The sequence below is a fragment of the Pinus tabuliformis genome, chromosome Q (genome assembly GCF_031772625.1).
Source record: "Pinus tabuliformis cultivar Carrire ecotype Pingquan chromosome Q, CPIR1, whole genome shotgun sequence".
NCBI lineage: Eukaryota > Viridiplantae > Streptophyta > Pinopsida > Pinales > Pinaceae > Pinus > Pinus tabuliformis.
In genome coordinates, this window is record NC_142296.1 from 1,094,809,477 (window position 1) to 1,094,836,175 (window position 26,699).

The 26,699-nt window shown below is 38.3% G+C and overlaps 1 pseudogene; it reads left to right on the forward strand.

The window, feature by feature from the left end:
• Positions 1 to 5,923: 5,923 nt before the first annotated feature.
• LOC149223330 (cation/calcium exchanger 4 pseudogene) overlaps positions 5,924 to 26,699 on the forward strand; it is a 77,066-nt pseudogene continuing 56,290 nt past the window's right edge.

Genomic DNA, 26,699 nt, shown 5'->3' on the forward strand with positions numbered 1-26,699 from the left:
GATGAAATCTGTGGGTACTTTCAATATTAATGTGCAGAAGAAATTCCCGAAGCTCTGGTATAAAAATAAGAAAATTACCTTTCAAGATATTTCCATTAAGACCCAAACAGAGACTATGGAAGTAGAAGCACAAAGCTCTAATGACACTTACACATCAGATGATGAGCCTTTGATAATCGACAATAAAACACAAATAGAGGTTGAACTAGAAAAGGTTACAGGTACTGATACATCAGATGAGGACTCAGTAGTTGAAGTAATATTGGAAGATAAGAAACAACAACAGGCACCACAACATGTACCAGATACCACTCAGGCTCCACTATTGGTTAAAACTTCAGCATATCACCACCCACATCACCCCACAAGAAAACAACCAATAAGATGGCAACGAATTAGCCACAAGGACAACAACCCCCACATGATAGATAGAGAGGAGCAACAATCCACCTACTACACATCAACACAGAAGAGCCACCACGGTCAAATTCCATCTCAAGCGAGCGAGGCACCAGCTAGATTGAGGGTTCACCTTTCTCTTAGATGGCTAGATGCACATGCATGGTACCAGTGGACTACTCTTTTGAGTAGATCTTATTATTTGTGTTCTTCCCATGTTTCGAGGATGAAACATGTTAAGGGGGGTGGAATGTAGTATACCTAGGGGGGATAATATGGGGTACAAAGGGGGGTACCCAATGGAATAATAATGGGATGGGCAATAATAATAAATAAGGTGGTTAACTGTGTCATGTAAGGGACCACAAGTAGTTAGCAATAATGTAATAAGCCCATGGTATTAGATAGATGGTATTGAGGAAACCATGGTAATGGCCCATGGTATTGTATGTATGAGGCCTATATAGAGGCTAGAGACTCCACATTGAGAGATGTCAAGGAATTATTGTATGAACATGCATATGGCTTATGGAGTGTTCTCCTTCCTTAAGTAGTGAGTTTATGGTGTTGCCCTACCTTAAGGGTTTGATATTAATAAAGAAGCATTTATCTATATTCAGATCTTGTTATTTCTAGTGTTATCTACAGATATTGGGTATATTGATATCATTTCATATATTTGCAGGTCATATCTATATCAACTAACACTCCCCCTGGTCTAACAACTTGAGTTAGTAGGGTGACTAACACTCCTCTATGCTTGGTAACAAGCTTTATAAAGCAGGTTAGCAGTGTGCAGAGAGCGTTAGTGTGGAATCAAGGCTTGCAATTCTGGTCTTTGCTTCAGTCATCCTGTCTTTCACCTCTGAGTTGATGAGGAGGTCATTTTGTCCTATAATAGATGCCCCCTAAAGTATGAGATCAGAGGCAGAGATGATGGTCGAAATACTTTACTAAAACTATAATTTTCTATCAAAATTTTGTAAAGAGAGAGAAGTTTCAGGCGGCAAGGAAAACCTAATACAACACATACATATATATAAAATGTTAAAATCATGTCCTGAGTCGAGCATTCCCATTCTCAGTAGCTATGTTAGAGTGATTTTCTCTTCTAAGATATAACAATGGTAGCCCCCGATAAGCACAGAGCAGATCCAGTGTCATAATAGATCATGCTGAAATAGCTGTCTCCAAAGAACAATATCTGCAGTTTGGGAGAGGAAACAAGGCTGAATGATGCAATCCTCTACGCAAGGTCTTGATTTCTGCTTCACCGAACAACATAGATCGGTACATGTGATAAGATGTGTTGACGTCGAACATGCATGAAATCATCTGATTACCAGTCAATAATGGAGACCGTTAACAGATGTGAGGAAGGCCACCGATAATGGTGATGGTCTCCAAGATGCACAGTGCAAACTAGCGAGTGTGAAAGATTTCTTTGTCATCAAACACTCATAGAATCGCTTAACCAGGAGCCAATAATGAAAACCCGTGATCAAACACAAGGTAACTTGCCACTAATGTCTGCAAGTACCAAGGAATTGAATGTGTTTCTGGGTTATCTTCCTAGATAGAGTGTTGAAGTCGATAGGAAGAAACCTGTCGAAAGGTAGGCAATGACGTGTCCTACATCAATCAACACGAAACTAGACAAGAATGATTTTTTTTTTTGAGGAATCTTTTGAGCATTTGGGTCTAAACAACGGAGGGCATGATGAAAGGATATGTATGATTGGTTGATAGAGGAAACAAATGGGGACCCTTGAACAATAGAAGGCATGACAACAATTTTAACAAGACAACACTAGACTCATGAACACTACAGAGTGTTAGGATACGAAGATGCAATTACATCAAGGTATATAGGCTAAAACTCATAGGTTGGCAGGGTTGATATTGAGAGGCCATCAAAATGAATGTTTTTATGAGGGAGTGCCATGTTCAAGGGAATGATTGCTACCAAACCACGCTTTCAAATACGGAATACAGTTGTGTTGTCCACTTTCCCCGTCTGATTAATTTAATGAATCTAGATAGGTAAACTCATCGATCTTTTCATGTTTAAAGAGTATGAAAAGGATCTCAAAAAGAATGACTCTTTTCCCTATCTAATTAGTTTAATGAGTCCAAATAGGCAAACTCGTCGATTTTTTCATATTTTAAGAGTCTGAAAAGTATCGTAAAAAGAACAACTCTGTATCTTGTCTGTGTAATTTAAAGAGTCCAGACTAGACAACTCAGTGGTCTTTTCATATTTTAGAGAGTCTGAAAAGATCATAAAGAGAGACTCCATGGTGGTCCCTTTTCATATTTGTTAACCAGGTGCGAAAAAAGGTTAATAGTATACCCGGATTGATTACTTTTCCGTCTTTTAATCTATTGAACACGGATAAAGAGAAACCTTTTTCCAATATATGTCGACCTCATTTTGTTACGAGTACGAGGCGACGGACTAAACTGGTGTTTTGTCGTGAATTTTTAATGAGCCCAGTAACAAAAACTCGAGGTTTTTCAGTTTAATGAGCAAGAAAAGTACCTAAAAGAATACTCGAGTCATATTTAGCAAGTTTAACGAGCAGCGAGACATAGCTCAGGATTTTTTGAGTTTAAAGAGCGAGAAAAAAAATGCCTAAAAAGAATGTTCCTTTGGTATTTTTCAATTTATGAGCTGAAAAAAGATCAAAAAAGAGTTTCTCAGAGCATCGTTGCATGTATTTGATGCAGGAGCATCAAGACCCTTTTTCTCCATTTGTAAATATGGGGTATGATAATATTAATTTGTAAATATGGGGTGTGAGGATTTTTAATATTTTATTAATTAATTTGAATAAAATAGGAGAAGGTGAGGATTTTTGTAAATATCTTTTTATTAATAAAAGGATATGAGGGAATTTAATAAATTGAAGGATTTTAGGGATAAAAACCTATCCTTTAGGGATGTTGAGAGATTTAGGGGTTTGTTGAGGAATTGAAGGGATTGAAAATTTAATTAAATGATTTTTTAAATTGTATAAATAGGAGGGGTTTTGAGAGAAAAGGAAATTGAGAATAGGAGAGGAGTAGAGAGCTGGTTTGGAACAACCAAGGCTGTAAGCCTTCAGAAATTGTAAGGGCCATCAATCTGGAATATTAGGCCAAACAAAGTTTGTAAGTAATCTTGTTTTGATTTCAGATTATATATATACATTTGGTGATTGGTTGTGGAAGTTATAGTTAATTCTGGTTAAATGTTTATATATGTGGAATTGATTGTTGGAAAATCGACCAAAGAGAACCTGTAATGAAAGAAATTGCGAGATGTCCAATCTAAAAGGGATTAATATAACATTTGTTATATGTGTATGAATGATCGATCTGAATTCGATTAATCACAAATAAAAAGAGGAGAGCACCAGCATTTTAATACAAGTCTGCAGTGTCAAGCTTTTGAAATCTTGAGGGGTCGATAGCAGAATTGCTATTCGTTGTGCGTTGAGAGCGCCAGTAAATATAAAATAATAAGCTTATAATCAATCAAAGGGAGTTCGATTCCAAGAACTGTGTGTTCAATTGACAGTGAATGCGTTGACGCAATGAATTGATTGCCGAAATAGTCTTATATAAAAACTGAATTCAATGTGTAGGAGGATTGATATTATCAGAGTTTGGAGGCGCTAACTGGTAAATCGATTAAGTGTTTAATCTGCAGGTGGAACAGAGACTCCAATGAAATTCGGTCTACTTTGCAGTGTTTGAGCTTGAGGTTACATCCAGAAGTTTTTATGGTGAAATCGATTGGTGAAGTTGCGGCAGAATGTTTTCAGGTTGGAAAGCCGATATCAAATGGTGTGTGGGTCGTAGCTAAAATCTGGACGCAGAGGATTTTGTTGTTTAACTTTGAAAAATCATATCATTTCACATTTCAGCTAATCGACAGTGTTATGAATCTGGTTTGATGAACCGAGTGCTGGCGTGGAGAGCAGTTGCACGTTGTGTCCCATTTAAACTAATATCGATTCACTCAAATGGAATCTACATTTGTTGAGAAGGACGCAGGAAATCGATCATCCTGGGTCGAATGTCAGTTACGTGGAGTTGGCATATCGACTTTGAAAGTAGAATTCATGGAGGCGAAATCACTTTAATAAAGATCTGGATGAATCGAGTGCAAGAAGCACAGAATTAACATTGGAAACCTGTTGATAAGAATTGTTTTGTTGAAACGCTGGTTTAAATGAAATGGAAGGTAACCACAGTATGAAACAAAAATGGGTAAAGTCGAAGATTGGCAGTGTTAAATGCTGAATGAGGAATGAATTGAAGAAATTCAGGGAAGTTCTTTCATTCTGATGGAAGGTATGTAATTGCCTGGGCAGATTATGGGATTTTGATTTTCTTTTAATCAGATATGGTTTTTGTGAGCGCGACATTTTTTATTTAAATATGAGTTATGAATTGAAACATTCTCACACTGTTAACAAAATCGACTATGGCTAAAGTCCATAGCTATGGTCAAATGTTGTGACCTTAGGTTTTAATCAAACTTTGCACGGGTTTATAATGGTTATAGTGAAGATTGAGGTGTGAGAGCATTGCAGAACTGAATAGGGTGAAGGCGCACTTGAGTTGCGTAGCCATTCAAAGATAAACTCATTTGTAATTACCATGTTAGATCTACTATCATGTTGAATGGGATGGGTGAATTTGTATCCATTGTGTATGGTAGATTTGGGGTAAATTTCACAATATTAAAATGCCTTCATGTCATGATAAGTGTTGGGCTTGAATGGTTAAATTCTTTTATAAGACTTTTGAATGGGTGTTCACAAAGCTTGAGGGTTTTATGAAGTATGTTGAAAGTAAAATGATGAATGTAGTTTCTAAATTGGTTTTGTGAATGAAGTTTTTGGTAGATTGCATGGAAGTGATATAAAGCATGGTTATTTGATGATCATGGGTATGGCAAGCTCTAGGCTTGCGTCATTTTTGGTATCAGAGCCAAATCCTCTGTTGAAATATTTATTTTATGAATGAGAACTGAAGTGTATTTTTGACTGTATGATGAATGATGATGGAAGAGAAGACGATGGCATTGAACCTGGCATTCAGCTAAAGGTTGAATAAGGAGGACAATTGTAGTGTCCTGAAAAAGAAGGTGAGTTGAAGAGATAGCCTGAAGAGAGAAGAGAGAGTGCTCGAAAGGTTCCAGAGGCAGTGAACTAGTACTTACCAAAATACTGAGTGATGAGGGCTTGGTGAGGTAAGTGGCAGCAGAAGAGATTGCTGTTAGAGGCTAGTACAACTCATAGTGAGTGAACAACTCATGGAGGATCAAAGAAGTGGTTCAGAGGAATGCCACAGTAATGAGATGACTGCAGAAGTCAGAGAAAGAGAGATTGCAGTAATGAAAGTGCAATTGCAGGTACTAGAGGAATGGCTGCAAGAGCAGGAAAACCAGAATAGAGGATGGATCTTTCCACTGAAGGGAAAGAAAGTGAAGTGGCAGAGGCTACAATAGAAAAGAGATCGACAGATAAACATGCAGTTAACAGAAGAGCTGAGAAAGCTTGAGCAGATGATGGATGTACAATTGAGACGTGAAGAACTCAGAGCAACTGAGTTGGAAGAGGAGGAGGAGATCATTGATGATTTCTTAAATTATTGGGCAGATCCAGATTAGCTGGATAATGTGAACTCTTGTGTTTTTATAGCTGACAGTTGTGATGTGGTTACAGGTTTTGTTGAAGAGGAAGTTCATGTGAATGTAGAAGATAATCAGCTGGAAGAGCTGGTATACGAACCGAAGATTAAAGCTGTTGAGACTTGTAGTTTTCAAACTAACAAGTTGTGTATGAATGCAGGGACTGTAAGTGATGGTGATGTTATGCTTCAAAAATGTCACAGAGAAATTGCATTTCTAGAATATTTGTTGAAGAATTCAGAGTATGACAGGGAGATGGCAGAAGAAATAGTTCAGTACAGTGAACGAGTGCATAAGATATCATGGAAGTAGATGATGTGAGAGAAAGACTGGTTGACAGTCTTGAGAATTCTTCAGAGAATTCTTTGGGTAAAAAGAATCAGCATACTGATGTGCTGATAGTGGAGGAGAATTCAGAACAGCATACTGAAGTGCTGGCAAAGGAGGATAAGGCACTGATGCCTTCTGATTTTTATTCTAACAAGTGTTTTGTGAATGCAGGTATTGTTGCAGAACATTTGACTCAGTTGAGCAGTCAAATGAAGGAAGAAGAAGTTTTCTGTTCCAGAAGACAAGAGGGTATGGATGATTGGGTGGCGGTAAGAAATGAGAAAGTCAGAACAGAAACAAGCATAGAAACAAGAAGTCAGCGAGTGACAGTACAAACTGAGCAAGCCGTCTTAGCTCAGCAGACAGCTGGAAATCAGCAGCCGGGAGATTATTTGGACCAAGAGATTGAAAGTATCAGAAGACTGATGACAAAAGAATCCCGGAAGAGACCAGCAGCAGAAAAAAAGAAAAGGAAAGACAACAAGAGAAAGACAGCGAAAGATTGCAAGAGCAGAGCAAGTGGAGCACTACAACACAAAATATGGAAGCCTGGAGGACAACAGCAGCTAGCAACAATAGTAAAGCAATTGACAAGCAAGGAAAATAAAATTTGGGATCCAGGAGGAAATAATTATCCAGAATTATGACCAGGTGGTCATGAATTTTCTTACATGGGGAGTCTGATGCAGGAGCATCAAGACCCTTTTTCTCCATTTGTAAATATGGGGTATGATAATATTAATTTGTAAATATGGGGTGTGAGGATTTTTAATATTTTATTAATTAATTTGAATAAAATAGGAGAAGGCGAGGATTTTTGTAAATATCTTTTTATTAATAAAAGGATATGAGGGAATTTAATAAATTGAAGGATTTTAGGGATAAAAACCTATCCTTTAGGGATGTTGAGAGATTTAGGGGTTTGTTGAGGAATTGAAGGGATTGAGCATTTAATTAAATGATTTTTTAAATTGTATAAATAGGAGGGGTTTTGAGAGAAAAGGAGATTGAGAATAGGAGAGGAGTAGACAGCTGGTTTGGAACAACCAAGGCTGTAAGCCTTCAGAAATTGTAAGAGCCATCAATCTGGAATATGAGGCCAAACAAAGTTTGTAAGTAATCTTGTTTTGATTTCAGATTATATATATATACATTTGGTGATTGGTTGTGGAAGTTATAGTTAATTCTGGTTAAATGTTTATATATGTGGAATTGATTGCTGGAAAATCGACCAAAGAGAACCTGTAATGAAAGAAATTGCGAGATGTCCAATCTAAAAGGGATTAATATAACATTTGTTATCTGTGTATGAATGATCGATCTAAATTCGATTAATCACAAATAAAAAGAGGAGAGCACCAGCGTTTTAATACAAGTCTGCAGTGTCAAGCTTTTGAAATCTTGAGGGGTCGATAGCAGAATTGCTATTCGTTGTGCGTTGAGAGCGCCAGTAAATATAAAATCATAAGCTTATAATCAATCAAAGGGAGTTCGATTCCAAGAACTGTGTGTTCAATTGACAGTGAATGCGTTGATGCAATGAATTGATTGCCGGAATAGTCTTATATAAAAACTGAATTCAATCTGTAGGAGGATTGATATTATCAGAGTTTGGAGGCGCTAACTGGTAAATCGATTAAGTGTTTAATCTGCAGGTGGAACAGAGACTCCAATGAAATTCGGTCTACTTTGCAGTGTTTGAGCTTGAGGTTACATCCAGAAGTTCTTATGGTGAAATCGATTGGTGAAGTTGCGGCAGAATGTTTTCAGGTTGGAAAGCCGATATCAAATGGTATGTGGGTCGTAGCTAAAATCTGGACGTAGAGGATTTTGTTGTTTAACTTTGAAAAATCATATCATTTCACATTTCAGCTAATCAACAGCGTTATGAATCTGGTTTGATGAACCGAGTGCTGGCGTGGAGAGCAGTTGAACGTTGTGTCCCATTTAAACTAATATCGATTCACTCAAATGGAATCTACATTTGTTGAGAAGGACGCAGGAAATCGATCATCCTGGGTCGAATGTCAGTTACGTGGGGTTGGCATATCGACTTTGAAAGTATAATTCATGGAGGCGAAATCACTTTAATAAAGATCTGGATGAATCGAGTGCAAGAAGCACAGAATTAACATTGGAAACCTGTTGATAAGAATTGTTTTGTTGAAACGCTGGTTTAAATGAAATGGAAGGTAACCACAGTATGAAACAAAAATGGGTAAAGTCAAAGATTGGCAGTGTTAAATGTTGAATGAGGAATGCGTTGAAGAAATTCAGGGAAGTTCTTTCATTCTGATGGAAGGTATGTAATTGCCTGGGCAGATTATGGGATTTTGATTTTCTTTTAATCAGATATGGTTTTTGTGAGCGCGGCATTTTTTATTTAAATCTGAGTTATGAATTGAAACATTCTCACACTGTTAACAAAATCGACTATGGCTAAAGTCCATAGCTATGGTCAAATGTTGTGACCTTTGGTTTTAATCAAAATTTGCGTGGGTTTATAATGGTTATAGTGAAGATTGAGGTGTGAGAGCATTGCAGAACTGAATAGGGTGAAGGCGCACTTGAGTTGCGTAGCCATTCAAAGATAAACTCATTTGTAATTACCATGTTAGATCTACTATCATGTTGCATGGGATGGGTGAATTTGTATCCATTGTGTATGGTAGATTTGGGGTAAATTTCACAATATTAAAATGCCTTCATGTCATGATATGTGTTGGGCTTGAATGGTTAAATTCTTTTATAAGACTTTTGAATGGGTGTTCACAAAGCTTGAGGGTTTTATGAAGTATGTTGAAAGTAAAATGATGAATGTAGTTTCTAAATTGGTTTTGTGAATGAATTTTTGGGTAGATTGCATGGAAGTGATATAAAGCATGGTTATTTGATGATTCTGGGTATGGCAAGCTCTAGGCTTGCGTCAGTATTTAACTAGTGCAATGACGAAAACTCTGAGATGTTTATATTTTTAAAGAGCAATAAAATATCACAAAAAGTGCTCTGACCATTGTCACAAAGTGTTAACGAGATTAACAATGAAAACTCGGAGATGTTTATATTTTTTAAAGAGCAATAAAATATCCCTAAATGTGCTCTATTGAGAATTGCATAAAATTACACAACATATTCCTAGTGTAATACTAGGCATAATACTTCTTTAGGTGGAACTAGCCTGACATAATTGGGTATAAAACGATGGAGAAAGTTGGCCTTTCCTTGTAGGCTCTAGAGTTGGTGTAGTGAAGTTGGAGGGGGTAAATTTACAATGGCCTCGACTTTTAGTGGATCAAGGCGAATATCATGAAACTCATAGGACATTGATCAAATTGTTGATTAATGTGTGGCTAATGAAATTTTTTCATTCATGGATGGATTCTATGGTTACAATCAAATTACTATCCGTCCAGAGGATCAGCACAAGACAACCTTTATTTGTCCTTTATGGGTTGTGACGGCAATCCAGTAATAGAACAAGTAAAATTAACCTGGTAGCCGCTAAAGGATCTGGGCAAAGTTGTCCATCATCACGTTCCTTTGTCACTCGAGGGCTTCTTTGAGCAAGATTTTGATAGGATCTCTTGCCCCCTTCATCTTTCTTTTCATCCTCCATGGGAGGCCGTCAGGGTTTGTGAGGTTGGTCTTCCAAAGGTTTGACCGTTCAAGCTCTAACTCCTTCTATCCCGACCTCGTTGGGGACGTGCAAAGAAAAACAGAGAAGAAAAGTAGATCGCTCTGATACCACTGATCCGGATTTAAAAAGGAACACAACAAATTACAGAGATAACCATAAAAACATAGATGCAGCGGAAATAATACTTCATCTCATTAATGTAAAATATTGAAATATGCTAACAAACAGGAATGGAAATAAACCAGGTAGGGGCTCCTTGAGCGGGACTCCTTCCCAGTCCTGTAATTCGTATGCCCCTTTGGAGTGGACTTTCTTAATGATATAGGGATCTAGCCATAACGGTTGGAGTGTGCCTGCCCCTAGGAGATCATGTTTTTGATCATAGACTAACACGAGGTCGCCCTCTTGGTAAGAATAGAGCTTAACGTTTTTGTCGTATTAGGATTTGACCCGACGCTTGTGAGCTTCGAGTGCTAGTTCGGTATCTCAACGGGTTTCATCCAACTGAGCAAGGTATACTAAGCATTCTTCTTCAGCAGTAGTGTCAGGTAGGAGTTCAACGGCTAGTTTCAAGGAAGGGATCTGACACTCAATGGGTAGTATCACTTCTAGGCCATACACCAGTTGAAAGGGTGTAAAGCCCGTGGCAGTCTTTACTGAAGTTTGGTATGCCCATAACTCTGAATATAACATTCGATGCCAATTGGTTTTTGGGTTTCCTACCAACCTTCAGATCATGGTTTTCAAGACGCCATTTATGGCTTCTACTTGACCATTAGCTTGGGGGTAGTAGGAGGAAGATTGATCCTAACAGAAACCAAGCAGCGACGTTAAATCAAACATCATATGGTTCTGGAAGTGAGATCCATGGTCTGTAACAATTGTACTGGGTACACCAAAATGACAGATAACCTGATTAAATAGGAATAGTGCCGCAGTTTCTCCATCGGCACTATAGGTAGGAAGGGCTTCGGCCCATTTCATGAAATAGTCCATAGCTACTATGATATAGTTGTGTCCAGCAGAGGAAATGGGATTACAGGTGACGAAGTCGATCCCCCATTTGGAAAACGGGCCAACGGAAACCACTAGGTGCAGTAGGGCCGGAGGGGTGTGCATTTTCTTTGTGAATATTTGACAAGGATGGCATTGCCAAATGGCCTTGACACAATCTTTGAACAAGGTCGGCCAGTAATAGCCTGCGCGCAGGATTTTCTGTGCAGTAGATATGCCAGAAAGATGACCGCCACATGCCCTAGCATGGCAGTCATTTAAAACATGCTCTGCCTCTTCATGAGTGAGGCACCATCGAAGAACTGTATTTTCACTGCGACGATATAACGTATTGTTAAGCACTAGATAGTGTCGCACTTGGTGACAGATGCGGCGACGGTCACCTGTGATGAGTTTGGGGCAGAACCGTTGTGCTTGGAGGTAGACAAGAATGTCTCCATACCGAGGATCTGTGGTGTCGATAAGATAGATAGCTTCATTTGGTAAAGGATCATGGGCTATCTTGTTCGGATCGACGATGGGAAGGTCTGACAAAAGTTTGGCGAAGACTAATGAGTTCTTTGCCTTGGCAGCTGTGAAAACCAAATCAAATTGTTGGAGGATGACAATCCATTTTGAATATTTTCCTCAAATTACTTGATGAGACAAAATATGTCTCATGGGATTCTCCAAGGCAATGACAGTAGTCCGTCGCAACATGATATAGTGTCGGAAATGGTTGACAACAAAGACGACTAACAATGACAACTTCTCCACATGTGAATATCAAAGCTCGAGTCCACCTAGGCCTTTGGACAAATAATAAATCACATGTTCACTTCAGTCATCGTGTGTTTGAACCAAGACCATTCCAAGGGAGGATGGTGAGGCTACGAGGTAAAGATGAAAATCGCGACTATAGTCGGGAGCACTGAGGAGTGGAGTAGATATAAGTGCCTTTTTCAAGGCATCAAATGATTGTTGAGCTTGCTCGTCCCATATATATGACACTTCTTTATTAAGTAGGCACATGAAACCTTTCGTCAATTTGGCATAATTTACGATGAATCGTCGTAAAAAGTTTGCTTTCCCTTGCAAACGTTGGAGCTGAAGGATGGATTGTGGTTCTGGAAATTGAACAATTGCTTTTACCTTATCGGGATCAACCCTAATCCTGTACTTGGAGACAATGAATCCAAGTAAGCGTCCAGATTTGACGAAGAAAATGCATTTATGCGTATTCAGGTAGATGTTGTAAAACCGGCACCTTAGAAAGATTTCTCTTAAATGATTGAGGTGTTGCGTTCATAACTTGGAATGGGCTGGGAGGTCATCCAAGTAAGCTTGAACGATATGCCTGATATCATGAAATGCGTAATCCATGGCTCTTTGAAAAGTTTCTCCTGCATTCTTTAAACTGAATGGGAGTTTTCTATAGGCGAAGACACCCCAAGGGCACACAAAGGCAGTTTCATGCTGTTCATCGGGTTTTATAGCAATCTGGTTATAACCTGAGAATCCATCCATAAATGAAAATGATTCACAACCTACACAGTCATCGATAATTTGGTCAATGAACAGTGTCAGACAATTATCCTTCAAACACGCAGCGTTCAAGCCTCGGTAATTGACACAAACTCGGATGGTTCCCTATTTTTTATCTACAAGAACCAGATTGGAAACCCATTCTGCTAAAGGAATGGGATAAACGAAACTAGCATGTAACAATTTTTCCACTTCGATTTTTATTGTTACCATTTTGCAGGGATGGACCAGTCGAAGTCTTTGACGGACAAGTTTTACATTGTTGTAAAGCTTGATCTCATGCTCGACGATAGATGGATCTATGTCAGGCATTTCCTCATAAGACTAGGCGAATACACTGTGGAATTCCTTAAATAGGCAGGTGAAGCTTACAATTTCCTCAGGATTGCAATCAGCTCCAACCTCTGGATGTTTTCCACGATGCCTGCCTTGACAGAAATATCGATGAGCAATGTCTATGAAATATTTCCCATGATTCCTTCCACATCCAAAGTTTGGATGGTGGTATAGGGAGAGAAAACGATTTTTGGTATGTCAGGAGACAGGATTTGAAGAGGTATCCTGTTTGAATCAGATATCAAAACATGATGATGCCAATGCTCCCAAGGTCGATCTTCTAAACTCATGACTTCTCGAATAGCTTCGTGTGTAGGTAGGACTTGATTGAGGAGGTCGAAAGAAGGCACGATTATGGAAGGGGCGGTGGTACCATCGGTAGTAACCGACATGACTGGAGGTTCATATGCGGATTGAATGGCTTGGCAAGCCAACTCAGCTGGTGATAGCGGCATCTAGTCTCTGAATGTGTCAAGGTCTGAAGGAGCTCACAGGATCCATGGATCAGTCGGTTCATGAGGAATAGATGAAATCATGTTAACCGATTGTGGAACCTGGGGCAGCTGTAGAGGAAAACTACCCATCAGGGAGGAAGCCTTCAACAGACCAGTACCTAAACTAACATAGCAGTTAGTTCCACCTCCTACTAGGGGTACAGAGCCACTTGGTAATGGGGAATAATCAGGGGTGCTAGAAAACAAAAAATTGATCCATTGTAATGACCTTTCCATCCAATGGAAATTGGATGATGTGAAAGACAATAGAAACAACGGTCATCATGGCATATGTCCAACTGCAACCTAGCAACAGATTATAGTTGAGTCTCTTGTCCATGACTTCTATGTCCACCGTTACTGTTTTCCCATACAATGTGATGGGAAAACTGGCTAGGTATCCTTTTGGGGTAAAGGTGTGGCCGTCGAAAGCTTTAAGGGAGTTCGATGACAGGGATAGGGTTGGAGAACCTAGGGTGAGCCAACATGAAGCCGACATGACATAGGTTGAAGCACCTTTGTCTATGATAGTTCGATGTATACCTTTGCCTTTCGAAGTGATATGCACTTGAAATGCAAGTTGGTGGGAAAGGAGAGGTTTACACTTGTCCATGTCGAAAATATCAAGCATGGAATCCATAGGGTGAATACCTCTAATAGCCAAAAGCAAAGCTTTCTGTTGGCTAGGGCATGTTTGTAATACTTCGAGCACCAACATAGCCGACGGCGCTTGTGCCAAATCCTCTACGATGTTGTAGTGTTGGGCAGCACGTGTAGACTTATTATGCATTGTGTGTCGAAGTGCCCCCATGGGGGATTGAATTATAAAGTCCTCAGCGAGCCTTTCGATATGCAAATTGTTGGGCAGCGATGGGTTTTGACCTGAGGATGGTTCTGCTACCGGAACGAAGGGAGCTCCATAAGATTTGGCTCTTGTGGCGAGTTCTACCATTTCAAATGTGTAAACGGTAGAAGATCCTTCACCATCTGAAGGATGTTGTGAACCATTGCTACCCCCTAGCATGGGTTGCGGTTGGTTGGCAATGAGATTTTGTTGCTGTTGAGTAGGAAAATGACTTCTAAGGACAACAGGTGCCTTACCAGAATCCCTTTTGGCAAAGTAATCTGTGCATTCTTGAAGATGTGGACAACACCAGGTTATGTGTTCTTCAAGACATAGTTTGCATTGATATCTGGTGCCTTTATCCTTTTCCCCATCAGTAGGTGCAGTGGCATTCTGTTTTGGGTTGGGCTGCCTGGATGATTGCTCTTTAGAAGGAGTGGTCTTGTTCTTATTCTTCTTGTTCTTGCCACCAGATTTTTGTGTATACTGCATAGAGTTTATCGCAGTGGCATGAAGAGTAGTCACTTTGGTAGAGGGGTCCACTACCAGATTGGAAATTGAACCACTGAGTTGTTTTATAGCGACCCCGAAGGTTGCACCTACAATCCTGTCGGCGTGCACTCTAGGGTGTTGAGTGGTGGAAGCATTGGGGTTACCAAGAGCATGGGGGATTATGTCATAGAGAGTTCTAGACTATGAATAAATCAAATCTAAGTGATGGGAATGACGTATGGATTGGTCTTCTGTGACCGCACCACCTAGAGTGACATCTCTAGCAATTTGTGGGAGTAAGGACTTACAGAACTAGTCCGTTAAGAGAAAATCAATGATGAGAGCTTTGAATAACCTTTGCTTATGTCTCCATTCATGAATATGATCAGATATGTGGGTGGCAGTATCCTGATTAAATGAAGTAAGGAGCTCTGTCCCAGTCTCATAACAGATAGGTAACTGAAAGTGCTTTAGGAACTCCATCACTAAAGCGTCAAAGGTATTTACTGATGTGCGTGTGTCACACGGAATTGGTCAAGGGTGCGGACACGACTGACCTTCCTAGAAGTCTAAGACATTCTAATGACAAACAAGACAAAATGGAGTGATCTTTCTCTAAATACACCTTTTACAACATGAAGATTACAAGTGTTTAGGCTTACCTTATTCCAAAACGCTGTTGTTGTAGTTTGTCCTTGCCAATCCGGATGAGCTCCTCCTTCAAGTCAATTCCTGCAACCACAAACAATCAAACAATTACCAAGCACTTGCATTTCATATAATAAAACATATATTCAACATGCAAACCAAGGAACACATGAAATAACTCATTAACACAAGCTATTGAGAAAAATAAACCAGTTTGTATTAATAACGAAACAAAGAAACTCTTACAACCTGGCCTTGGTGTTGTGCAAGTTCCTCCCAGGGTCCATCAAGGGTTTTCCTCTACTTTGACAAAGCTCACCCACTTCCAAGTAGAATCAAGTGAAGACAATCTCTCCTCACAAAGGCTCTAATGGAAGACCTAAATCCTGCAACATTTACCCAAAGAAAATGTATAGCTCCAACCTCTCTTCCCTTTGGCTCAATGTCTTTATTTATAGTGCTGTAAAGAGGTTAATCAGGTCCACTATTAATGGGATCATCCCTCTCTATGGGTGGGATAGCTCCCTTATTGATGGGATAAGTTCCCTCTTAATAGAGATACATGAACCAACTGGAGGCGCATCCATTTCATCAAACCGACCTCTAGAATGTTCTAGAAGTAACCACAAGTAAATTTTTTAAGATGAAACTCGCGCATTTTGCCTTTTACAGAAGGACGCACCTGTCCCTTAACATACAGAGCGTCCATGGACGTAGCTTTTGTGAACATGGTCAGCGTCCCCGCAGGTAAGGCTAGAGAGAACCTGCGACCCCAGAGATAAACATAGTTTTTACAAGACTTTCTCTCTTCTTTGAGTTTGAGATGGATAACAGAGGCATGAGACTTGCCTAAAAGGGGTAGCATGACTGTTGATTTCAGCCATACTAACTGCAAGTAGTCAAGGTGACATTTTTTAGTGTAACAGCGTGGTAATTCAATATACCATTTCACGGCATTGCCAGTGAGGGTACGGGGAAAAAGACATATCAGGACACTATCATCCACCATAGAGTTTGAAACACACTAGATATTGTAGGTGGTGATATGGGTGCTCGGATCCTCCCCTTGTTTTCCATCGAACTTTGGAATGTCCGTTGCTATTTTGTGTGGGATCGGAGGCCATTGTAAGTTGTGGTAGATGGGGTCATTTTTCAACTTGTATAAGTCGGGAATATCCAACATTGCCAAAAAAGGCAAAGAGTTAGGTGCCCCCGACTTGGACCATGGTGATGACGGATGACCTAAGGAGCTCTATGCTCCTCCCATCATTTGGTTCCCCATAGTGTACATGGGTTGTGTGGTGTAACAGTTGCTTTGTGGTATGGTGTTGTAGAGTTGATTTCCATGAGGATTTTGATATTGGGGTATGAAATTGCCTCCAGTATAAGCGGTGCCCCCTTGACTCATTTTCTATGAGTAGGGTGCCCCCATGGATTGGTTGGGAACCCCTTATGGATTCCTGACCGACACAGAACTAACCATATGACTTTGATTGATAGAGGGAACACTCATGTGAATCAGTGACTATCCATGAATGCTTGAGAATGGAGGGGGAATTGTGACATTCCCCACCGACATGTGCATATTGGGAACCCCCCCAGATATCTAAATTTGGGGGTTGGAACTGTACATTGGTGGTCAACCGTGTTTTTGGTAAATGGGAACCATGCCCATAGTGTCAAATTGAGTGTTATATGGAGCACAATATGTGGCACCATAGGAGTGGAACCTGGCATCTGCTGGGTTCCACTTATAGAGGGTGTTATGTGAGTTGTTGTACCTAGGACAAACGGGATAGCAGGATTCCACATTACTAGTGTTGTGATGACTGTCGACTGGGGAAGTGGAAGAGGACCAACAGTGTCTCTAAAATTCCACAACCCATGAGTCGTGGACTAGATAGATGGGAAGGTTCCACCTACTGAAGAAGGAAGTATAGGTACCACAGGAACCACGATGTCCAATGGATTTGTGAGTGGAGTGTTAATGTGAGGAAGGAATCCTTCTATGAAGAAGTCCTCTGGCAAACTAGAATTGCTGGTCATCCACAGAGATCCCGTGTGAGATTTAGGAGACAGATTTCTCAAAGATGAGGAATCCGAGTTTGTGGATCTCGACGGATCTTCCACAATGAGTGGAGGAAGTCCTAACAATAATCTGGAGTGACGACGAGGGCCAGATGTAGCCACAGTGACCGTTAAGTTTTATTAAATAGATTTTAATGTGATATTCTTTAAAGCCTCAAAAATGATAGCACTCAGGTACCTAAAAATAAAAAATACACTAAATATATCAATCAGCAAACAGAGGGAAAATACCTCGTCTGATAAGCACCGATCACTAGAGATGAAACCTAGTCTCTCAATGAATAACACAGAAGGATGGCCAAATGTAAAGTTACGGTTACTCTAGAGCATCATGCGAACCTCAGATTTAGGGGTCAAGTACTCTCATGAAGACAAGCACCCTCCCAAAAAATGAAGACAGAGTAGATTCGTCTGTTTTAGGTACCAGGACAGCCCGTTCTGGTCACCTTGTGTAAATGCCTAGAAGTTTTGGCCACTAGAGATACCTCAAATCATAGACATTACTAGGGGGGACATAGTCGTAGACAACATGCTGTGTGGGCAGGAAACCTGAGTCTCTGACTCAGTTTTGAAATCCTCGAAGGGACCCCCAATACACAGAATGCCCAAAGGATTTGTAAGAGAAGGCGGGCTACCTTCAATTACAGTCTGATATTGTCTCGTATTTCGCTCCATTGTTAGTGGAGTGGTCTTGGTAATATGAGTGCAAAAGGATATTTCACTCGTTAACGACACAAGTTTTGGTTTTCAACGTTGGGCAATTCACTCACATGCTTATCCCAAGGTCCTAGCCTAGCTAATGTTGGTTTGTCTTCAGTAGGGGTGTTGTTGTATGAATATGGTGAGTCTCTTGACTCAATAAATCATGCAGAACAATGCTCTGAAATATTTTTTCAATTTCTTATGCAAACGAGTCTTATTCTACATATTCATCTTTTCACATATTCATGGATTCATTTGTGCATCTAAAGCCATTCAACACTTGCATAACAAAAAGATTCTTTTCCCAATATTTCCTAACAACTACTGAAAACCAAAATGAAGCAACTTACAACTATTTTGACAGAAGGATGAATACAATTTATCAATCTTTCTTTTTAAAAAAATGTATTTTAAGAGAAAAAACTAAAACATTTTCCTAAAAATGAATTTTCAGGACACCAAATTTGTTAACATAATATAGTTGCTGATCTTACTTTAGCCCATGAGAAAATTCCCCCACCCCTTTTGGTCCATAGAATCTACTGGAAATCATGGAAATGGGAGACTAATGCTTTGTTTCAGCGTAAACAGAGAGTTAGTTGGGCCACTAATGCTCCCTGTACACAGGCACAGTGCTTTATAAAGCTCTATTTAGCCTGGCTACCTCCGTTAGTGAGGGAAATAGCTCAAACAAAGGGATTTTAAGATCAATTTCTGAGGAGAATGTAAACTAGTAGGATGTAACAAGATAGTTGGTGGATCAGAAAAGGATTTGAAGAAGTAGGGAGCTCTTAGAAGAAAGAGAAGAACTGAGAGGAGTCCAGGTAAACCAAGAACTATATGTATAGTCCCTAGTGGAGTCTCCAATTCTGCTATGTGGTAAAATGCACGATGTATGTAAGATGAAAACTACCCTCAAAGGCCTTCTCGAGACCTTCGACAGACTGTAAGATTATCTACAGAAGCTACCAAGTTATGAACATGTTCATTTACCGAACATAAATTGACAAGGTATGGAAAGAGGATCACCTTTAGTTCCTTCTAGATTTGTTTGGAGATCTCTATGAAGCAAGAAGAACTCCTTCAAGGCCGGCCCCAAGACAATTCCTGTAGAAAGGACAAGGTAAACCAATCACAACATACGCTCTTGAAAACTAATGTAATAATGCACAATAAACATATATTAGTGTATAACTTAACTACTCATCTCGACAAGCATCAAAATGAACAAATCAATGAACAACATTACCGACACTATGGAGTAGGGAACACAACTGCAATTCTATATTTATAGTGGAAGAGTGATTACAACCATCCCTTGTATCAGCCTTCCCTTGTCCCTTCTTCCTCTCTCTCTCTCTTTCAACTCACTTCTTCAAGTGTATGACAATTTCACAACAGCTTAATGGGCTATCCTTCCAAATGCTCTGACCCCTTTCACAATGTCCCTCTCGCTGCTTATGTAGTAATCGAATTAGGGCTGCAAAGCTCCTCTTAGAGTTCATTAGGACAAAAGCCATGAACCTACCTTATTTTCAAGCTTTTTTCCATTTGCCTTCATTCTCAGATTGGAATTTCCCCAAATAATTCGATTTTTGGAGTTTCCTTGCTTTTTTTGAGCAAATTTAGGGACAAATATCTAGATATTTGTGAGCAGATTCATTGGCTTGACCCACTAAACTTCCCTTAGGTTCACTAATGCTCCCCCTGGTCTAAAAACTTGACTTAGTAGGGTGACTAACGCTCCTCTATGCTTGGTAACAAGCTTTATAAGGCAGGTTAGTAGTGTGCATAGAGCATTAGTGTGGAATCGAGGCCGGCAATTGTGGTCTTTGTTTCAGTCATCTTGTCTTTCACCTCTATATTGATAAGGAGGAAAATTTTTCCTATAGCAACTTGTTTTCCCTTGAGCATGAGATAAAACACTTGTTCCTCACCAAGCCCACTTTTGCAAAGTATACTGACGCTGATGAGATATATAGGAGGATGATGAATATAAAATTACCTGATGCAGAACGGTGGGAGACAATGACTAATTTATTGTGATAAATTTACAGTAGAAAGTTACTCCACAGTAAAAATAAGAGCAGCCAGGTAAACAGATGAAAACAAGGCAGCATAGTCAAAGAGTATCAGGGTCAAAGAGTATCAGGTGCAATATAAAAATTGAAGAAGATTCCAGCGTGAAATATCACAACTAGAAGCCAGAATAAAGGGATACAAAATCAACCATCAAATCCAACAGTACCAAATAAAAAGGGACAACATGAAACAGTTCATTAGCTATCTCTATCTTCTTGTAAGAAGATATTTGTATTTCCTAGAATAAATCTCATGTTTGTTTTGAGATATTTTGTAATAATTTTTGTATAAATACTTCACAATTTGAAGTATGTAGGGTGGATTCTTAGAAATTTCTATAGATTTTCTTGATCAAAGACTATAAGATAGTGTATCACTGTTTAGACTAGCAAGCTGGATTAATGAATAAAGCCAAGACATTTCACAGGATTCATGTGTAGTGCAAAGTACAGACAAGTATTTTCTCTTGTGTTGTTATCTTTCTTTAAAAAATTTCCACAATCTTTAATGTATTTGAAATCTGAATGCTATAATATGGAATGATATCTCAAAATTTGCTTCATTGCACTATGTTTTAACTATTATGCATTTTAATGTTTTCTACTAATTATATGAGTTAAGGAATTCTTCATTGCTCCTTAGTTTAGGTAGTTTCCCTTTGATCTATAGTAAAGGATTCTTAATTTCCCTTTTCTCATGATTATCCTTCATTCCTCATTTTAATCCTAGTTTTAGAATTATTAAATGCAGTCTCACCTTCGTTAAGGTCATTTCACCCATCTGACCTAAAGATCTGTACTTCACTCTGCTAACTTACCCTTTGAACACTCCCTTTAATGAGTTAATATGAGTTTTGTTGTCCTTCTTTGACTCCATATCCCAATGGTCCAGAGACTTCACTCTATCCATCTATTTTAAGGATTCCACCATCCAACATTCAATACAAATCAAAACCCCCTGAACTTTAAGAACTAGCCTAAAATTTTAGCAAACAAAGATAAATCATATAGAGAGAGCCCTCTCTAAGTCATAGGTTGGCTAGAGCCTATACTTAAAAGATTGGTTTGTGGTTACCTTGGTCTTTTCCTTCTTCTGATAACTTCTAGGGAAAAATTTTGAGTGATAACATAGTGGCGACCATACTGGGGAACTCAAACCCTCAGTCCTAATAAAACTTTAAGAAATTTTTAAATCTATATTTTGAGCCTCTTAAAGAAATTTATTAGCAGTTATTTTAAAGAAATCTCACAAAAGAAAACAATTAGAAAATTTTTGAAATTTTGGCTTCAAGGAGAACTCATTATACTAGGGCTAACCTAGATCCAAACCCTGCCCCAGTAGTTGATAATCCCAACTTGATTTCAAGAAAATCCAAAAAGGAAGAAAGTTTAGCTAGTCACACACCATTAATTAAAGCTAATTCATGTTCTGATGAGTGGTTGTTTTTAGAAGATCTTCCCTTTGATTAGCAATTTGATTTGTCATTATTTAAAGCAAAGTCTAAAAGTGAAATATAAGATATTGTTCTAGACCCTTATTTCATTGCAGACCTTGAAGTCCAAAAGGCCAACAAGTCAATTGATGAATACATTCTGAATTCTCCACAATCATCCCTTAGTACTGCCAAGATCCCTGAGCTTTGTGAACAATTGTCGACCACTTTCAGTTCACCATTTTTCCCTTCAACTTCTAAAGTCCATTCTCCACCCCCATTTATACCTTCACTCCCTCACCAACCTATCATTTCCCATTTACCACCTACTAGTCCTGGTTCTTCATCCATTCTTCATCCACATTTTAACCCATCCCAGCCTACAACCATGGCTAATAGATATGCTCCTCTTATTTTACCTTCTCCACTGGGTGATATGCTAGCAGACTACGAGAGAAAAATTGTTCAATTTGATTGCAGAGGACACTACACTGCACATCACCATGTCAATAAGATGATATATTACTTTGAACTACATGAAATTGATATTGTGGATGTTCAAACGAGAATATTTTATCATACTTTAGTTGGTGATATTAGGAAATGGTTTAGAGCATTGCCTGATAATAGTATTGATAGTTTAGAAGTATTTCATCAACAATTTTTTAACAGATGGGAAAATAAGGAAAATCCCCTACAAATCCTTTTAGAATATGAAAATTTTAGAAGGGGACCGAATGAAACTATTGAATATTACTACACTAGATTTAATAGTATATATAATTCAATCCCAGTTAGTCTTAGACCCCCACCCAACTTAGCCTTAATAAAGCTCCCTGATAGTTTTGACACAGATATGGCATTCCAACTTAGGGAAAGAAACCCACCAACATTACAAGAAATGCAAAGTGTACTTGTTAGTGTTGAAGTTAATTTGTTAACTAAAAGCGTTAGAGTTAGAAATGAAAAGAGAGGAACTGCTAAAGGTGAAGCTTCACCATCAGACATCAAAATAGATAGTTTAGCCAAAAGTATGGATATACTAATGGATAGAATAAATAGCATAGAAAGTAAATCCTAATGGGATAATCAACAAGCACCTCTAGTTAGAAACGTAAACTTTAGAAAAAACCAAAACCAAAACACTGGAAAAAATGGACCTAATCAGAATATTAGGCCTCCTTTTCAAGTAAATTATGCAGAAGCATCCCATCCTGAAGACCCAAAACAAGATACACAAATTAACCTGATGGGATTAGATGATGAAGATGTTGTTTTTCTAACTGCATATGCTACAGCAATTGCAAATCCAGTCTGGAGAGTCATTTGACTATAAACAAGGTTATGCTTCTACCATCTTTGAAGTACATAAATAGCATAACCTAAGGAGTAAAAAGAACATTGATGTCCCTGACCAAACCAAGAAAACAGTGCCAAATCAACCCAAAAAAATCAAGGAAGCCCCAGTTTCTAAACTCCTCCTGATTCTCCTCAGACAGAACCAAAATCCCGCTGGCCCCACCATTGTAGATATAACCCCTAATCAACCTTCTGATGATCAGTCATCCACTTCAATTCCCTCTAGAGAACCAGTGGAAAAACCTCAAAACAATAGATTTGAAAACCTACATAAAGAGGTCCCCAATAAAGGAAAGGAAGACCACCCTACTCAAATCCCTGCTGTGAAAATTCAAAACCCTAAAATAGAAAAAGCCCCTTTGCCATTCAATTTGGGAGTAGAGGTGGCCAAGCTAAAGATTTCAGTCCCTTTAACAGAACTAATCAAGAATGAAACTTACAAGACACATATAAACCAGACCTCAAACATTGTTGAAAATGAGGATTCTTTTAGCCTATTTGATGACCAAGCAGAACTTATATTTGGTCCTTATGTTAATAGTAAACCACTAGAAGGAGGAGTACCACCTTTCTACATTAGACTTAGCATCCATGACAAAATCCTACACAATGCAATGTTGGATTCTAGAGCCTCCCACAACTTAATGCCCAAATCAGTAATGGAGAAGTTAAACCTAGACATTACAAGGCCTTACAAGGACTTATTCTCATTTGACTCAAGTCAAGTAAAGTTTCGATGATTGATTAAAGACCTGTGTGTTACCTTAGTTCAATATCCTGCCAAAAGCATCCTTATGGATATTGTGGTTGCTGACATCCCACCAAAGTATGGCATGTTGTTATCCAAATCATGGGGAGCCAAACTTCAGGGATCTTTACAACTTGATATGTCATATGCAACAATCTCTGTTTTTGGACAACCTAAGAAGCTGTACCAAGAAACTTTAATTAAATACATGGTAAGTAGCCAAGATCGGCCTCAAAACTTTCCTATATACTCCATACATTCAGACATTAATTCTTTTATCCTATATAATGCCGACACAAGAAACTATTTTAGACAGTATTGATACAAAACCAAAAGAAATTGCAGTTTCTATTCAAAATTAAACTAACCAAACTTTAGAACTTTCCAATAAACAAAGTGGTCAAATTTCTTTAATTAAGGAAAAAATTGTTGCACCAGATGATGAAAATTATGAGCATGAGATATTATGGCATCTTGAATTTGATGGATCAGTCAATAAGTTTTGAGCAGGAGAAGGAGTATGGATATACAATCTGGAGAATAATCACTCAGAAGGCCATGCATACAGACTGAACTTTAAATGTACTAACAATATGGTCGAGTATGAAGCACTAATTTTAGGTCTTAAATTAGTTAGAAATCTAGGAGCTAAAAGAGTCTCTGTCATGGGGCATAGACCTGCAATTCCAGATAATTTGAATAATTGGCAAGTATTTTCTAATGAAAAACAGATAAATTTTTTTTTTTTTAATTTAGAAGAAGAGTTGTCAAATCACAACATAGATACTGATACATCCATAGATCCATACTCTAAGGATGAGATAGAAATAAATGAGATAGAAGGTGATGAACTAGATAGATTTAACCCAACTAAATTTACTAAATCAGATGTAGAAAACCTAAAGCAAGTTGAGATTGATGAAATAATTAACGAAGACACTGAAGTAATTAATCTCAAAGATAATTTCTTACATAAGGGATTAACCCCTTTTGAATATTTTTTCGATTAAAATGATGTTCCTAGGAAACCTAAAATGGAACCAGTAAGGTCTGATATATAGGAATGTAATATAGGCACCAGTGAAAATCCTAAACTGATAAAACTTTCAAAATCATTACCTCCCACTGAAAAAGTAAAATACATTGAGTTGTTGAAAGAATTTCAGGATGTCTTCTCTTGGAGTTATGAGGACCTCAAATCCTATGACACCAACATCATACAACACACTATTCCTATAAAAGAAAATCAAAAGCCTTTCAGACAAAAACTTATAAGGATTAATCCTATCTTATTACCTTCAATTGAAAAAGAAATTCAGAGGATCTATGATGCTAAAATAATTGCACCAATCATATTTTTTGATTGGGTCTCAAACTTGGTTCCAACTAGGAAGAAAACTGGTGAGATCAGACTCTGTGTGTATCTCAGAAATCTCAACAAAGTGTCATTAAAAGACAATTACCCTCTCCCCAAAATGGACCACATTTTACAGAGAGTAGTTGGAGCAACCAGAATCTCATTATTGGATGGGTTTTCTGGTTACAATCAGATCTTAGTTCATCCTGATGACCAAGCCAAAACTGCCTTTACTACTCCTTGGGGCACATTCATGTATGTGAAAATTCCTTTTGGACTAATGAATGCAGGAGCCACTTTCCAGAGGGCTATGGATATAGCCTTTGCAAAATAAATTCATGATTTGCTTGTGATAAATCTAGATGACATTACTATATTTTCAAAATCTGACAATCAACATCTAGATCATCTGGGGAAAGTCTTTATTAAATGCAGAAAATATGGAATTTCCTTCATCCCCAAGAAGTATTTGTTTGGGTTAGAAGAAGGAAAGTTATTATGCTGAATAATTCTAAAGATGGTATCTGAATAGACCCTGCAAGAATAGAAGCCATATTACAGATACAACATCCGAGGAACATTAGAGAATTGCAAGATTTCTTAGAAGGAAAGTTATTAAGCTGAATAATTTTAAAAGATGGTATCCGAATATACCTTGCAAGAATAGAAGCCATCTTACAAATACAACATTGAGGAACATTAGAGAATTGCAAGCTTTCTTAGGGAAGATTAATTTTCTTGGAAGGTTTATTTCTAATTTAGCAGAGTTAATTAGATCACTGAACAATATGCTGAAAAAAAATTTGACCATAAAATGGACTGTTGAGGCTAAGAAATCCTCTAAAGACATTAAACTAGAATTAACTAAAACACCAGTGTTAATCAGTCCAAAATTTGACAAAAAATTCATCTTATTTTCCTTCGCTTCTGATCACACAATTATTGCAGTCGTACTACAGAAAAATGACCAGGGCTATGAACAACCGATTGATTTCTTTAGCAAAGCCCTGAGAGATGCCCCTTTGAAATATAACATAATGGAAAAAAAAGCCTTTGCTTTGGTCAAATCCATCAAGGATATCAGGGTATACATCTTCTATTCTCATATAGTGGCCTACGTTCCTAATTCAGTAGTCAAAGACATCCTAACTCAAGAAGGTCCAGATGGAAAGAGAGGAAAGTGGATTGCTACTATTCTAGAATATGACATAGAAATCAAACCAACTAAGTTAATCAAGGGCGAAGGTTTAGCCAAGCTCATGGCTGAATCAAACTGTTAGGCCTTCGATATAAACTTTATTGCAGCAATAGATAATCGAGAGGAGATGGCGACTCCACTAATCATCCAGGGCTTTATTGAATCACCTTGGTATGTTGATATTATTTATGTTTTACAAAACTTACAATATCCTCCCAAATTATCTAGAACTAAAAGCAGGTTTTTAAAGATGAAATCCTTAAAATTTTGTATATTAGACAATGCTTTGTTTTGGAGAGATCATGAAGGTATTCTTCTCAATTTCCTAT